Below are 17,219 nucleotides of genomic sequence, written 5' to 3'. Positions count from 1 at the left end.
ACAATACTCACTCCAGGCTGGCAGAGGAAAAAATCTGAAGGCTATGGCTTAATTTAGCACATGGTTCCCTCCCGACACTAATGGAGACCTACCATGCAGAGGCACATGCAAGATGACTGGCGTAAAAGCCCTCTTAGGATTAGAAGCTCATAAATGCATCTTCCAGGTTAGTTAAAGCAAATATTCTGTAAACCCCATCCGCACAATGAATCTGATGGAAATGTGTTTTAATTCCTAGCTGATAAGGTTATAGGAAATAGCTTTGGAATGGCAGCTGGGAAAATTGAGAGAAAACACCGAATCTGCCTTTTACCAGGTGATTCACTTTGGGCAGCTGATCTAAACTCTCTGAGCAACAACTTTCTCTGTGCAAATGGATTGGTAACAGCCAACTAATGGCATACTAAAGAGTAAATCAAGTTAGACAGCCCACTTCTGGCTACTACTTAAAAACCTAGACTAAGCCTGGAGAGATACCTCAGCAGCTATCAGCACTTGCTGCTCCCGCAGAAGACCGGGGCTTGGTTCTCTGAACCCACATTGCAGCATACAGCTGTCCACCACTCCAGTTTCAGGGAATCCAGATAACAGGTACCACTCAGTGCACTTATACACCCTGAGGCAGAGCACTCAAACATACAGACATACAGACACACAGACACACAGACACACAGACATACAGACATACACACATACACACATACACACATACAGACACACAGACATACAGACATACACACATACACGCATACACACATACAGACATACAGGCATACACACATACAAACATACACACATACATACATCCGAAAATGCCTAAACTTTAATTGACTGGGAATACAAGATGCACAATAAGCAGCAGTGTTTACTGTGATCTGGACACAGCACCAGATAGTTATGGAGCACTGGCTTGAGGTAAGAGTTCTCCTGAGTCAGCAGGAGTCAAAGGGCTGTGTACATGGATACAGAAACCTTTGATGTATGTAAGTCCTGTGCACCATGCTAGGAAAGTCAGGTGTCAAAGCTAAAAGTCCTGAAAAGAATAAGTTCTTTGTAACATAGGTGTGAAAGACTGTGAGAGCTAGACCTAAAAGACAGTAGCCTGGACTAACACTACCCCACAGACTATTCATGTGCATATACAGATGGACAAAGCCAGGCTAAGTCCCTAAGGATGCTGGGAAGCCTGATGCTATTTCCTCCTTGAATTAATCTTCTGTGGGTCAGGAGTTAATGAATCCTTCCCTTTTCCTTCACTTAGAATCAGGGTATAACAAAGACTTGGCTTCATTTGGCCTTAGATGTAACTGAATCTTAGCTGGTAGGACAGACAGACACTGGGACTCGAAAAGGTTAAGAGCCTTGCCCTATCACAGGTCTAAAGTTGAATTCAGGGTGATTTTCTACTTCAATAAGCTGCACGTGGATACTTGTTTGAAATTTTCTGGAGAAAGGTGGCCAACCTTGCAATGTCCTGTAGTATACAAACTTTTAAAACTGGACTTTAAGAGCCTCCACTCAGATCTAAGCTTTAGTTCCTGGACTCATCTTGGTCTAACCGGACTTCACAGATCTCCAGCCGAACCAAACAGGACTGAGATCTTACTGCACAGGCTTCCCTGAACACAAAGTGAGGTAGCACAGAATATTGCTAGTATGAGCCACCAGCACTGCAGATACCTGATGCTGGTTCCCAGGATTATTGAGCAAGCTGTAACCAGCCACTGAACTTCAAATCACTGAAGAGAACCAAAAGGTTTCAGGAGCCTTGAGAAAGCACGCACTTTCAAGTCAGAAAAAGGGAAGACTGGTTAGCTTCGTGACCTAGGTAAATCTAAGGCTAGCTAAACTCAAGATCATATGAGGGCTGTCAGAGACCAGAGGAAAGCAGCAAGCACATCCTGGCTGTTTTATTGACTTCCATTCCAAGACTTTGACCTTCTACGGATGACGGAGAACTGGGGCCAGAAGATAGAGCACAGAAACAGATAAGCACAAGAACCATTGATAAGCGCTGAGCAAGAAGGCACTGTCCTCCGGATGAAAACAGGATCCTCGTGACCCAGAGAGCCTACAGGATGGTGTACTGACTCCAGATGTCCAAAGGACAGCACGCAAAGAAAGATAACCCGAAAAAGTCGTCAGCAGGGTTCAGCATGCGCCCAGTTTTCCACAGCCACAAGTTATCAGAGTGAACCAAAGCTATGAACAGCCTCTGTTCCATGGACGGGTTGTTTCTGGAATCCTGGCTTTGACTTAGTTGGCCAACATGCATACCCACACATGTGTGGAATTGTTGTAATCCTGAAATTAACTATTCAAGACACAAAAATAAAAACCTCTCATGTGTGTGTAGAAGGGAGCAAGCCTCCTTTCTCCTTTAAGGACTAAAGGCAACTATTTAAAACTTGGGGTGACCATTCTAGCAAAAGATTTAAATTTTGCTCTTTCAATTAAAATTAAGAGATGAGGAAAGAGAACAGGCTGATCCATGTTTATTTGTTTATTTTTTGTTTCACGATATATTTCCCACATTTGTAAATATTAGAGATCAAAAAAGAGAAAGCACTCTGTAGGCACATGCTTCATAGAGCACCAAGAAGCTGAAATGCCTAGTCCTTTAGTTTCCATCTCTGAGGAGACCGTCTGGTGCATAGAACATGCTATAGACTGAACACACGCTGAGCTGCCCGAGACTTTGGTGTGGGCTTTGTCTCAACTGTGTCTTCACAGGCTCATGCATTGGAGCCACATAGCCCCAACTTCATACTGGTACTGTTTGGAAGAAGGACTTCTTGGGAGGTAGTGATGCTTACAAGTCATGAAGGTGGCATGTGGGTGGTATGAGGAAGAGAAAGCTGAGCTGACCAACTCTTGCTTTTTCTAATGTACTCTTTCTTGTTCTTGCATCACCTTCCAAATTTTCCCCTCCTTTGTCCTGCATTCTTTTGTTTTTTTCAAGGCAGGATTTCTCTGGGGAGCTCTGATTGTCCTGACACTCTCTCTATAGACCAAGCTGGCCTCGAACTCACAGAGATCTGCCTGCTTCTGCCTCCTGAATGCTGGGTTTAAAGGCATGAGGCACCATTCCCAGCTTGCCTTGAATTCTTGAGAATTTGCGTTCAATCCCCAAATAATCAATCAATCATTCAATATAATCCAATGTCCTATATTTTGTTTAAAGAAAGGAAGTTGACGGAAAGTGACTCCTTTGAGATCTTCAGAACTTGGATAATCCTTGACAGCAGTGTTGAATGCTGAGACGTTTCTCTGAGCTAGCATTTCTTGGTTAGAAATCATGTCTGCAAAGCCATGCTTTGTTAGCACCTATTATGCAGTGTGTTGAGCCTGCTCGGGGGAGGGAGAAAAATAAGGCTATGAAGTAACCCACAGTACACTGAGACAGAGAATGCAGGCGGTGTCGTAGATACTGCATATGCTAATAAAGAGACCTCACAGTGTAATTCACCCGGATGACCATTAAATATCTTAAAACCATGGCGATGTGTTTTCTAGTCCCTTTCATCAGACCCTTTTGACACGTGTTTGGTATACGTAGTTTAAGAAGTATCACTAAGGCCAAGGGGACAACTCAGTGGGTCAGACTGCTGCTACCAAGCCTAACAGCACAGTTCCCAGCATCCACCTGGTAGAAGGAGAAAAAAAAGTAGCTTTAGCCTAGTTGGTTTTTTTGTTTGTTTGTTTTGTTCTGTTCTGTTTCTATCTCTGTCAGGAATCTTTCACTTAAAGTGTAAAATCCAGTGTGAAGCACTATGTACTGTATAGAAGTTCATTGAGCTGTCTAGACTTTGAATCTGGTTAATTTCTACATGTGATTTCTTTTATCCATAAGTTTTTTTATAATAAAATTTATGAAAATTAAATAAAAAAGGAGAGAACATGTTTTTACAAAATGTCCTCTGACCTCCACATGTTCACCCATATCACACTCACCCATGCATGGAAAATAAATAAATCATAATATTAATATTTTATTGTTTGCACACAGGTGCTTTCCCTGCCTGTACATCTGCCCACGTCTGGTGTCCTGGGAGAGCTGAAGAGAACATTGGATCCCTCTGGAACTGAAATGACAGGTGATTATGTGGGCTTTGGGAATCGGTCCTGGATCCTCTGGAAAAGCAGCCAGTGCTCCAAACTGCCGAGCCACCTTTCTACTCCCTAATTTCTAAAAAAGAAGCACCAGCAGAGAACAGAACAGAGAAAGGAAAGCTTGTGGAGACCGAAGGGAAGCGCTAAGGTGAGGCTGAGTACTGAAGCCCTTACATCAGCAGCAGATGCTCACTGCTAGGGTGTCTGAAGAGTATAAAGAACTCTTTCCTGAATGGCTGGTTCACTCTGGGACGTGAGGTGCTACAAATATAATCAAGTTTCCATCTATGTGACATTCACAGAGTCAACTCCTCCTGGATGGGAACTATTTTGGCCAAACACAGTGGTAGACGCCTGTAATACCTGCACTTAGAAGAGATAGGAAGAGACAGGGGGATTGTGAATTTGAAGTACACCTACACCAGATAGTGAGACCCTGCCTCAAAAAGAGAAACAAAATGTGTATAACACACCACACACACACACACACACACATCTTCTTGTCACTCTAAACAATGCGCTGTAACAGCTACTTACACCACACTTAAATTGCACGTATTATAATTAATCTAGCCTGGTGTGTCCACGCACACCTTAGTCCCAGTACTCAGGAGGCAGAAGCAGATGGAGCTGTGAGTCCCAGGTCTGTCGGGACTGCATAGTGAGAACTAGACTGAAAAACAGAGTGATCTAGGTCTGTGTTTGGATTTGAACTTGTTCCCCAGAGTTCATGTGTTTGGTCCTAAAGGTGCTAATATTAAGATGTGGAGTCTAGTGAAGAATCTTTAACTGTTGCAGACATGTCCAGAAGGAACTGAAGTGATACTGGGACCCTGAACTCTAATAGGGATTATTTGTTTTAAGAGTGAACCCAACCCCTGTGCCAGCTTTGGTGTCCATTTTAGGATGTTGTACGGCTCCCTGTCACAGGAGCTCCCACTGTGGTGCTATCTATAATGATGAGACAACCAAAGGAGCCTCACGAGAATTGGCCCTTTGCTATTTAGGTACCGAGATTCCAAAACTGTGAGCTAACCAAGCCTCTTTCCTTTGTAAGTCCTCAGTACTCCTTCTTGTTACAGTAATGAACAATAAACCAATATTAAAGTTTTCTGAACTTTACATTCTCGAAATGTCGGTTACATACAAAGGCTACACCATTTTAGTGAAGAATTTGAGATCTGTGGATTTTTTTAAAATTTTTGCCTAATGTTTATTTGTTTTTAATTTATACATATGGACTTTTTGCCTGCACATCCCTGGTCTGTTAAGAGCACTTCCTGCTCTTGCAGAAGACCTTGGCACATACCTGTACACCAAGTGCATGTCTAGTACCTGCAGAGAGCAGAAGAGGACATTAGATCCCCTAGAACTGGAGTTACAGGTTGCTGTGAGCTGCTGTGTGGGTGTTAGGAATGAAAGCTTCATCCTCTGGAAGACCAGCCCATACTCTTGACCACTGAACATTCTCTAGTCCCATAACTGCCAATTTTGTTTTAGAAAAACTCACTTCCTCCCCAGGTTCTGAGAGGTAACTCTACTCTGGTGACATTCACTCCAGAATGTGGCCAGGACTTCTGAGCTAAACTTAGAAAAACCGAAGATGCTCTGAAAGTGTTAGAGATGACAAGGACAGCATGCAGAAAGGCCAAAAACCAGATCAGCGTGAGTCTAGCCTGTCTGTAGAACTGATTAAAATCGGAAGGGACCTCAGAGCAATGAGTGATGGCCCCAGGCACATGTCCAGAGTGAACCATCCACACACCTTTCTCCTTATGTTAAGGGTAACATAATAATCTCACCAAGCTTTCTTAGAGAATAAAGTGTGTTCCTTTGGACAGGATATGATTGGATTTGTGTGAATCACCTGGTTTCTCAATAATTACTTTTAGTGCCTTAAACCTATTCCCTTTTTGCTTGTTGCAGAATAGTCTTCAAATACTACAACGTTTAAAGGCTTTCCTAGGGATAGAGAGATGGCTCCGCTGTTAAGAGCACTTCCTGCCCTTGCAGAAGACCTGCGTTACTTGTAGTTCACAACTGCTGGTGACTCCCTCTCCAGGGGACCCACACTTTCTGGTCCTGCACCTATGCAGCGCACAGGCAAACAAGCAGGTCCATGAGCATTCACATAGACATAAAATGAATGAATCTTCTTGAAAGGCTTTACTAAATGTATACTCTTTAGTGAATAATTCACTACCAGAAACATATAGCAATGTCAACAAAACTACTTAAACTCCTGTGCGTAGATGTGAGTGTGGTGTGTGGGGGAAGGATGAGAACGAGTCTGGGCCTATATGTGGAATCAGAGGTCAACTCAGGTATCTTCTTTTTACCACTTTTCACCTTATTTTTTTTGTAAAGATTCATTCACTGAACTTAGAACTCGCCATTTCATCTAGACTGACTGGCCAGCAAGCCCTGGAGATTGCTCTGATTTCACTCCTCCCAGTACTGAGGTCACAGGTCTCTGCCACTACACCCAGCTGTTATATATGAGCGCTTGGAATCTGAACTCAGACCCACGGCCTGGCCTGGCAAGTACTTTACCTACTGAACCATGTTCTCGGCCCCCATTTATATAACTCTTGAGAAGTTCTAACCAACATAATTGCCTTACAATAAAGAAGGGGCCTTTGTGATAAGCAGCTTCGAGGATGGCACCCAGGGTCCGTGTCTCGAGGTACTCACACCCTGTACTGTTCCTTCCCACATGCTTCGGTGTTTGACCAAGGAAAGAGCCTGATATAGCTGTCTTCTGAGAGACTCTGCTAGAGCATGACAACTACAGAGGTGGACGCTTGCATCAAACTGAGAATGGGCTCCCCAGTGGAAGAGTTAGAGAAATGATAGAAGTAGCTGAAGGGGTTTGCAACCCTATATGAAGAACAACAATATCAACCAACCAGACTCCCCAGAGCTCCCAGGGACTAAACCACCATCCCAAGAGTACACAGGTATGGACCTATGGCTCCATCCGCATATGTAGCAGAGGATGGCTTTGTCCAGCATCAATGGGAGGAGAGGCCCTTGGTCCACTCAAGGCTCGATATCCCAGTGTAGGGGAATGTCAGGGTAGGGAGTTGGGAGGGAGGGGGTGGGTGGGAGGGAGTGGGTGGGGGAGCATCCTCATAGAAGCAGGGGGAGATAGCAGGTTACTGGAGGGGGAAGTGGGAATGGGGATAACATTTGAAATGTAAATAAAAAATATTTAAAAAAGAAAAATGTCAAAAAAAAGAACTGTGGTGTAGATATACTGGATGGAGTGTCGTTTGGTTATAAATAAGAACAAAAATCACATTGTGTACAGGAAAATGAATGGAACCGGAGACACCGTGCTCAGTGAAATAAATCAGATGCCAGAAGACACTTTCCTTCCCTTTGCACAGTCTAGTTGCTTGCTGTTTGTTTGTTTGCTTTTGTAATGCATGAAAGTAGAAAGGGACTATTTAGAGAAGAAATAAGAGAAGCAATGGGGTGAATATGGTCAAAGTATGTCAACACATGTGTGAAAATGTCATGACAAAGCCTGTTGTTTCATATAGTCAGTGCATTTCAAGTTTAAGAAAAGAATACCTCAACCTTGATCTAATAAGCTTCTTCCCTCCCCCATCTCACCCTCCCCTCAGCATGCAGTGGTTAATGCAGAGACTCAGAATCTCAGAATGCTGAGATTAAGTGGTAGTGGGTAGTCACACTTAGATGGGACATCACCACCCCAACTGACTGCAATCTCATGACAAGCTCTGGGCCAGAATATCCAACAAAAGCCTGTGAGATCCCTCATACTAAAACATCCACTATACAATTCATATTTTTGTTGATGCAGGCTGCTGATTTGAGAGGATAATTACACAATACTAAATAACCAATAGAGTTCCCATGTAAAGTAGAGTGTTATTTAGTAATAAAAAACCATATTTTCAAGGAACATGTGGTAGTACATGTCTAGAACCCTAGAACTCAATAGGCTAAGGCAGGGAGATCATGGGCTGAAGGCTAACCCAGGCAAATAGACTTGTAGATTAGCCTGGGCTACATTGAGACATCCAGTCTGGAGTGGAAATCGGATTCTCAAAGACTGCCTGAGGGCATGAAAAATGATGAGTATAAAATATGGAGCAAAAAATAATAACAAGAATTGAAACTGTGGAGTATTGTTGCTTATCTGTTGTTCCCTCTAGATCAGCAAATATCTTTCCTTCCCCTCTCTTCTGCTAATTGAACTTCCCCTTCTGGTTGAAAAACAATGATGCTACATCATCAGCGTCAACCTACCTGGACTTAGAATCACCTAGAACACACACCCTCGACAATGCCTGTGAGTGTGTTTTCAGAGAGATTTGTTTGGCTGAGGAGGGAAGATCCACCCTGGAAATGGATGCACCATGGGTTAGGGTCTAGACTGAATAAAGAGGAACACAGAATAAAGGGATACAAAAGCATGACTCTCTGCCCTCTGCCCTCTGCCTTCTGCCCTCTGCCCTCTGCCCTCTGCCTTCTGCCCTCTGCCCTCTGCCCTCTGCCTTCTGCCCTCTGCCCTCTGCCCTCTGCCTTCTGCCCTCTGCCCTCTGCCCTCTGCCCTCTACCTGCAGAGAGTGTGGCCAGGCACCTCAGCACCCCTTCCCGCCAAGATGAAGATGCCCCTTATATCATGAGCCACAGTAAGCCCTTTTTTTCTTTGGTTGCTTTAACCAATATGTTGTCACAACAATGAGAGAAATAACAGAGAAACTTCCTTACATGTTTCAAGTAGAGTTGCCTCCCAGCCATGTGAATCGAAGAGGGGAATCAGATCAAATTAAGACACATCAGGAAAGGCGGGCAGTCAAGAGCAATTCCTGAACCTTTTCTTCCCTGTGCTAATAAGGGGGTGAAAGTCTGATTTGTCAAATAAAATGAAAGTTGGTGAAAGGATCAGACACATGGATGGTAGTTATGAGAGTCATGGTCAACCTCCGAATTGTCCGTTTTGAGTCAATACACTCTCGTTTTGTTCACATTAATCTAACATTTTCTTCAACAATATTTTAATTTGAAAGTAATTTTTAAGCACTAAAGATGCCAAAGCAGGAGGATCTCAAGTTTCAGGCTAGCCTGTGTTATATAGTGAAACCTTGTCTTAAGAGAAAGAAGGCAGATAGGGGAGCTGAAGACCATATGTGGAAAATAAACTACAATACAGAAATTAGAACATTGTGTATCTAAAGTATCAATAGATACTATAGCTGTTATAGAAAATAAGGATTATAAATCACAGGATGGTTGTGAAGTTAAAAGTAATGACAGGTATTGTATTAGGACTTTACTGCTGTGAACAGACACCATCACCAAGGCAGCTCTTATAAGGACAACATTTAATTGGGGCTGGCTTATGGACCCAAAGATTCAATCCATTATCACCAAGGTGGAAACATGGCAGCCATCAGGCAGGCATGGTCCAGCTGGAGCTGAGAGTTCTACATCTTCATCTGAAGGCAGCTAGGGGAAGACTGACTTCCTGGTGGCTAGGATGAGGGTCTTAAAGCCCATCCCCATGGTGATACACCTACTCCAACAGGGCCACACCTTCTAATAGTGCCACTCCCTGGGCTGAGTATATATAAACCATGATAAACACAGATGTGCTTTCTGAAGGAAAGGTTGGCAAGTGGTGAAGGCAGAATGGGATTGCTATCTCACACGGGGACCAGCTTCTAAGAAGAAGACCTGTGCGTAACTGACTACAGTATACTAAGACTGTGTGAGCTCAGATGGAGAAAACAGAGCTAGTGAGGAGCTGAGCACTAAGAATAAATGCTGGTTCTGGAGGTGACACATTTCCCTCCTACCCTCTGACCTGTTTTATCTCTGCAAGTAAAACTTACCGAACTCAATAGAAGCCAAGGAAAGGAGAGAAGATGTTAGTTTAGTTGCAAAGTGGCCTCCAGTCAATCAGTGTGAGGACTCTTAAGGCTGGGACAGCACAAGTTGTCCATCAATTAAGGGCCTTCTGACAGAACATTCTAACGAGAGCCTGTTAATGCCACTGGCAATGAAAAGACAAATGTTTAAGAGGCCTAACTCGTCAGAAATATCACCCCTTTCCTGCAGCACTGACTAGAAAGTGTGACCTTGATCCTCTTTCTGTGTCTTTCCAATGTATGCACACTTGGTTAAATGTTTGGCACTTACTTTTGTTTCGCAGAGGATGACCTGAGAGAGTTGGTTTTCACTCATCCTATGTGTGTCCTAGACTCGGCAGCAGACCCCTTTACCCACTGGCCATCTCGCCGCCCTGATAAATGTTTAAAGAGCTAAGTAAGCTTTTGCCAATTTTAAGACCCAAGAAAAGAATCCAGACCCTACAGCCCTCTCAATTTAAACATCAAGGGGGACAATGCCATTCTTTCTGTTTCCTGGGACCTTGGCAGCATGGCTTTGGTGGATGTCAAAGTACAAAAGCCCCATCTGTCACACAGACATGAGGTGTTTGTTTTTCCACTTCATGAACCCAATTAGCCCACACAGATAACCAGCCCATTACCTAGAGAGTGTAGATAGAAGAGATCTGAGAGCGGATGCTGCTCCAAAAATCCTCTCTCTGAAGAGCTGTCTAGTTACTGTTTATATCAGAAAGAAATGTGTTCTTTTTTTCTTTTTAAAGTGACTGCACGTTGTACCTGATAAACTAATTTGAAAGATGAGGCTGTGGTTCTTTCTCCTAAGAGATTGCCTGATAGATGGTTATCACATTCTGCTTAGTGCTTAGTCAGCAGCAAGACAGTACTTTTGTGGGAAGGTTCGTGATGTGGGCAGGGGTGTGTGTGAGTCAGAGTTCATGTGGAGTTCACAGGACATCTTTCGGGTGTTGGTTCTCTCCTTTTGCCTTTCTGCAGGTTTCAGGGATCAAGTTCTTGGGCCATCGGACTTGCTGAGGCAAGCTCTTTTACCTGCTGAGCCATCTCGTCGACCCAAGAGATTCATTATTATTATTGTTGTTGTTGTTGTTGTTGTTGTTATCGTTATCATTATTATTATATTTTCCAAAGATCAATTATGTCTGTAATCATGGGCAGATATTATTGACCCTAACACAGAGATAAACATACAACACAAACTGCCCATTTATAAGCCCCAAAGTCGAATTTGAACAAAATATAAGCATCAAAATAAATTTTATTGAACCATATACACAGCTGTAAACCTATGACACTGCCATCATGCTGTGCTGTGCAAACATGATGTCTCTTCCTACGTTTCTGAAATGGGAAGACAGTAACTGCAGATGAAAATCGTCCAGTGTGTGTTAAGGATATCTCAAGAAGAACAGAAAAACAAGTTTTGTGTGTGTGTGTGTGTGTGTGTGTGTGTGTGTGTGTATGTGAGAGAGAGGGGGGAGAGAGAGAGAGAGAGAGAGAGAGAGAGGAGGAGGAGGAGAGAGAGTGACTGACTTAGAACTTTGTTTGGGGGAATGGTTTCAATCATTAAAGAATCATTTACAAAATAAAATAGCATCCACAATCTGAAGAACACTGCTGCCAGTATTCGATTCACAGTCTTTTGTTTTCTTCTCCTTGCATAGTTTTGGGTTGGTTTTTGTCAGACAGTTATCAGATTGTATATATTGATTTTTTTTTCAAAATATATTAGCTTTAGAAATGAAAAAACTGAAGGATACCACACGCCAGTGCCACAGAGAACAGCAACAGAGGGACACCTGGTCACAAATCAAAGTGGTAGAGGTACACGCCGGTAAGTCCTGGCATTTAGGAGGTGGAGGAGTCTGTGGTCGGCTTTTGCTTCATGGAGGATTCAAGGCTAGCCTGGTCTACATGAGACCCTGGATTCCTTGTCAGTGATACAGTACACACGGGTTTGCAGATACACACACGGTTAGACACAGCACTTCTGTGTCCATAGCCAGGATTCAAACTCAGGACACACACAGCTGTCTCTCGTGGCTTATTCAAACGCACAGTAGCTCTCTGAGCTGCACAAATGTCCACACAGCAGAACTTGCCTGCTTGAGCTGGACGGTCGTGGTGCACACCTTTAATCCCAGCACTCAGGAGGCAGAGGCAGGCAGATCTCAGAGTACACAGAGAGACCCTGTCTTGAAAAAAACAAAAGAAAAAGAAGAAAAAGGAGAAGAGGAAGGAGGAGGAGGAAGAGAAGGCAAAGCATATATTGATATTTTTAAACTCAATGTCCATAAAGGTCTTTCAGACTTCCCTGTATTTACATGAAAATGAATTGAGTGAATATAATATAACCATTTTTCTCTTAGAGAGCACTTGAATTGTGTCTAATTCTGATGTATTTTAATACCAAGAGTTATACTGGCATGGAAATCTGCAGAAAGCTAACTCTAAGGGTCTATTTGCAGAAACCAAATGCTTTCACCAGCAACTTGTATTGTTTTCTAGGAAATGAGTAAGGAGATTAAACACATTCTCTCTAGAAAAGGAGTAAGTGGATTAAACACATTCTTCTCTCATGTCTGCAGTTTACTCTTGTGAACGGCTGTGCTCAATCCTTCCCTTGTTGGAAGAGACTGCAAACACCAGTGTCTTTACAACTTTCATCCTTTCTACAGCGACACCTAGTGTTGCAACGGGGTTCTACCAACTTCAGAAAATTCAAGTTCACTGGTTCCACCTGCCAGCGATCTCCTGGGCGTGTAAAAACAGCTGGGATCTTACTGTAACCTGAACTCTGATTTACACCTTCTGTCCAGCAGGCTCCTCAGACTTGGCTCACGCTAGAGTCACCTGGATGCCTGATGGCCCTTGGCTGTGATAAAACTCCCCCGGGAGATTCTAATGGGCAGCCAACGTTGAGAGCCACAGCTCCACTCACACCACATCCTAAGAATGGTTAACCCACAGGGACTTGTGATGTTTTACCCTCCCCCATATTTCACTGGTCAATCTCGATTGCCATCTTGATTGGATTGTGTTTAGAAATAAGCACTCCTGTGAGTGTGTCAGAGAAGGCATTTCTAGAAGCAATTAGGTAAGGGAAAAGGCTTTGGGATGTGGAAATGAAGACAGTCGACAAGCACGTGTTCTGCCATCCACTACATCCATAATTCCTCCTTCAAGTTATTCTGCAGACATTTATCTCAAAACACTAATGCAAGAGATCATCTGAGATCCTGGAGTAGCGCAATCAGTCACGTAGTGATTTTTGTTCAGAGCAGTTTCCACTGTGACACAAGGTTACTACAGTACCTGAGTCTCGTCTGCACATTAATCCTATCATCCACTAGCTTGCTTGACATTGGCTCTCCTCAGGTGAGGTGAGGTCTAACTTTTTTTTTTTTTTTTTTTTTGGTATGAGGTAGAGTTGATGAGAAACAAGGTAGAAAGAGAGAGGAAATTATCACTATGTCCCTCTCATTTTCCCCCATCGTAAAAATAGAAATGAACTTGGCCTTTGACTTTACACTTTCTCACAGAACACCACATAACTGGTCTACAATAATCCATAGGCCTTAGACTACATCTCTGTTAGTGACTCACTTTCCCCAATACCTAGTGGAGTTTGTGTCATGCTACACAGAGACCCTGTCAAACTTTGGGACAAAGTAAAGATTTGAAGCTCAAAACATCATGGCCACTTGACACCCTAACCTACACACACACACACACACACACACACATACACACACACACACACACACACACACACCCCACATGCTTTCGCCTCCAACCTTTCTATACAACCTAAATTCTCAAGTAAAAGTCCTTCTGAATGGCCCTGTAGCAAGGAGAGAGATTGCTTTCCAGGTCCTGTATCCTTACCTTTACTCTGTGAAGGAGCCAGGGATGGTGATGGTGGTACATATTTGTAATCTCAGCTGCGAGGAGACCAACTACAAGTCAAATTATAAGTCAGCCTGGGCTTCTCAGTGAGGTACGGAGGACAAGGTAACATCCTCATTATAACAAGAGAGCCTTCCTTTCTCCATTCACATCCAGCGCTTTTTGTTCCTGAGCAGCCATGAGCCGATCTGTCTGAGTTCACTACAGTCTCTTCCTCACCTTGCTTTGTGGACTTTACCCGTCCGAGAATCTACATGGCTCCACTGCCCTGAATTTGACCTTGAATAGTGATCTCCTTCCTAACTGATCTACACACATCACTGAATTCGTTTCTCTTCCCTTTGCCTGGAAAATCCTTCCGATCTCACTATGTCTCTTCTTTAGAGGTCTCTCTGAGGACAGTTCTTCCTCTTTCCCACATCTCGAAGCTCAAGTTTTCAATACTTTGTTTAACCAGCCTCCTCTCCTTGGTCATTCGATCCATGACTATAAAAAGACTATGAAACATATCCTCTAGCCCAGATCATATCTCCAGCTGCTACCTAACTATGTATGCTTATAGAATCTGGGTTCCCATCTCCAGACACCTGCCTACTTGTCCCTCGCGTGACCTCGCCAGCAAGAAAACACGCGGGGACATACGAATCCTTGCTGCAGCCAAAACTTTTATTGAAATCTTAAGGAGAGCCCCGCGCGCCCGCATGGCACAGCTTATATACACCCTAGTGCGGCACATCCACACATGATTGGTCGCTTACCCATGATCTCATTAGGCACGCCCCAGAGTGGGCAAAGAGCTGGCACGAAGGCACTCTTGCACATGCGCACACAGTTAACTTCCTGAAAGGAAGTCGGCTGGCGCGGCGGAGGCCAGCACCATCTTGTAATGGCGGAAGCTATCCTGGCCTTCCACGTGGGGTGCAGTGGAAGCCAGCGCCATCTTGTGGTGGTGAATGTTATAGCGGCCCTCTACACCTACTGTCTATACTTGAAGAACACATACTCCAAGTGAGCCCTCTGTCCAATCTTTCCTGATTCAAACATTGGCTCCAATATTCATGCAATTGCTCAGACTCAAAACTCGAGAGACATCTTTGTTCTCTTCTTTATATCCAACATCTGGTTCTTCAGAAAGTTCAACTTGCTCTGAGGAAAAATAGGGAAATCTGTGGGTCCATGAGGGAAAAGGAACCCCTCACTCCAAAGACTGGTTGAAGCCAGAAGCCCAGCAAGATTAACATTTGCTGGGAATTGCTGTGTTTTTGGTTTGTTGGTCCCTATAGGTTCATAGATTTGAATGCTTGGTCACCAGGGAGTAGCACTATTAGAGGTGTGGCCTTGTTGGAGGAAGTGTGTCACTGGGGTTGGGCTTTGGGGTTTCAAATGTGTAAGCCAGACCCAGGGTCTCTCTCTTCCTGCTACCTGACGATGTAGAGAAGGAACTCTCAGCTGCCTCTCCAGCACATGTCTGCCTGTGTGCTGCCATGATTCCTACCATGATGATCACTGACTAAACCTCTGAACTGTAAGCCAGCCTCAATTAAATGTTTCCATTTCTAAGAGTTGCTGTGGCCATGATGTCTCTCCACAGCAATAGAAAGAACACTAAGACAGTTGTCAATATCAAAACAATGCTCTTTTATATAAAAGTATTCTCAAATGGAAAAATTCAAAGACAGGTATATGGCCTGGGTGTGTATGATGTCCTGGATGGCCTCGCTCCTCTCTAGAATATTTTCTGGGACTCTCAAAGACAACACAATTACCTTTTGTTTACAGCTAAGAGATCCTAGCTTCCTGTATCCCACACTTTACCTTACCACTGTTAATCTTGTCAGGATTCCTGTCAGGACCCATGCTGTGATAGAGCTCAAATGTCTCAGAAATCCTTTGAAGATCATAACTTCAACCAACTGTATTTTTCTGGTATTATGAAAAAATTCCATAACCAGCATAACTTGCAGAAGGAAGAGTTTATTTGGGCTTGTGGTTCCTGAGGGTCTGTCATGGCATCAGGTGGCAGGCAGGGCAGCAGGGCAGGAAGCTGAGAGCTCACATCCTCAACGACAAGAACAAATCAGAGAGCATGACATTAGGTGATGGGAGGCCTTCAATCTCAAATCCCCATCCCATCCAGTGACAAACTTCCTTCACAGAGACTGAGCCTCCTAAATCTCTTCAAAGTGCACCCCCAATTGGAAACCAAGTGTTCAAATATCTGCACCCATGGGGGACGTTCTTATTGTCCTTCAAACCACCACACCAATCAAGACTATACACACACACACACACACACACACACACACACACATACATGCTTATTAGAAAGTCAATGAAGTGTTACTTCCCTTTAGAAGTTCACACCTGAGCTCCCATCTCTGGTACCTCTCTTCTAAGTTCCGTACTTAAAGGTCATATTTAAAATGCTTTATTTAGGGGAGGGAGAGCTAAACCTTCAGAGAGGCAGACAAGCCTGGGAAGCCAGAAGAGACTGCACACACATCTCGGACGCCAGAGGAAAACACCAAAGGCCATCTGGAACCGTGGTTCGTTAGAACTTTAGAATTAGAATCTCTAGGGCCTTGAGAGTGATACGGTTTAAAATTCTGCCTTGATTCTAATGTGAAGAGTGGTGACCAATGGTCTGAATTGATTTTCTTCCACAGAGCTTGAGCCAGAAACTTCCTTTAGAAAGAGTCTGCAAACTTGGAAGGGATCTATCTAATACAGGGTGCATTTAATAAATGCATTTTCAAATTCAAAGATGAATTTTCATACTGAAACAAATAATTATAACAATACTTGGGTTGCTTAATTGAGTGTATAAGCAATGTTCTTGGAAAAATGTCATTTTGGGGTTTTTATTAGAGCCATATTTACAAACACTGAAATATATGTAACTAACTGAAACAATAGTTTGCTATTTACCTACTTGTTTGAATATATGAATGTGTTATAAATAGTCTCATCTGCTTTTGGGGGGTTATTCAATAATCCAAATTCAAATGAATTCTGATCAGAGAGGTTCTGTTAAAAAAAAAGTTGGGACAGGTCTTCCTGGTTGCTGCCGCCGCAGAGAGCCCGTGGGCAGCACCCCGCGAGCAAACTTGAGCCTTGGGACCACAGGTAAGACCAACTTGTCTGCTGCAAGAAAGCTGCCTGGTGAAATCGGGACACACAGAGGCAGAATTACCCTAGGACCAGGCACGTCCTGAGTTTACCGGAAGTCCCACACCAGCGGATCCCGGCCCGCAGCAGCTCTCTGCTCCCAGACCCCGTGGGAAAGAGACCTCA

The sequence above is a fragment of the Rattus norvegicus genome, chromosome 2 (assembly GCF_036323735.1).
Source record: "Rattus norvegicus strain BN/NHsdMcwi chromosome 2, GRCr8, whole genome shotgun sequence".
NCBI classification, from domain to species: domain Eukaryota; kingdom Metazoa; phylum Chordata; class Mammalia; order Rodentia; family Muridae; genus Rattus; species Rattus norvegicus.
The sequence above is the reverse complement of the archived record's forward strand: the minus strand, read 5'-3'. Positions refer to the sequence as shown.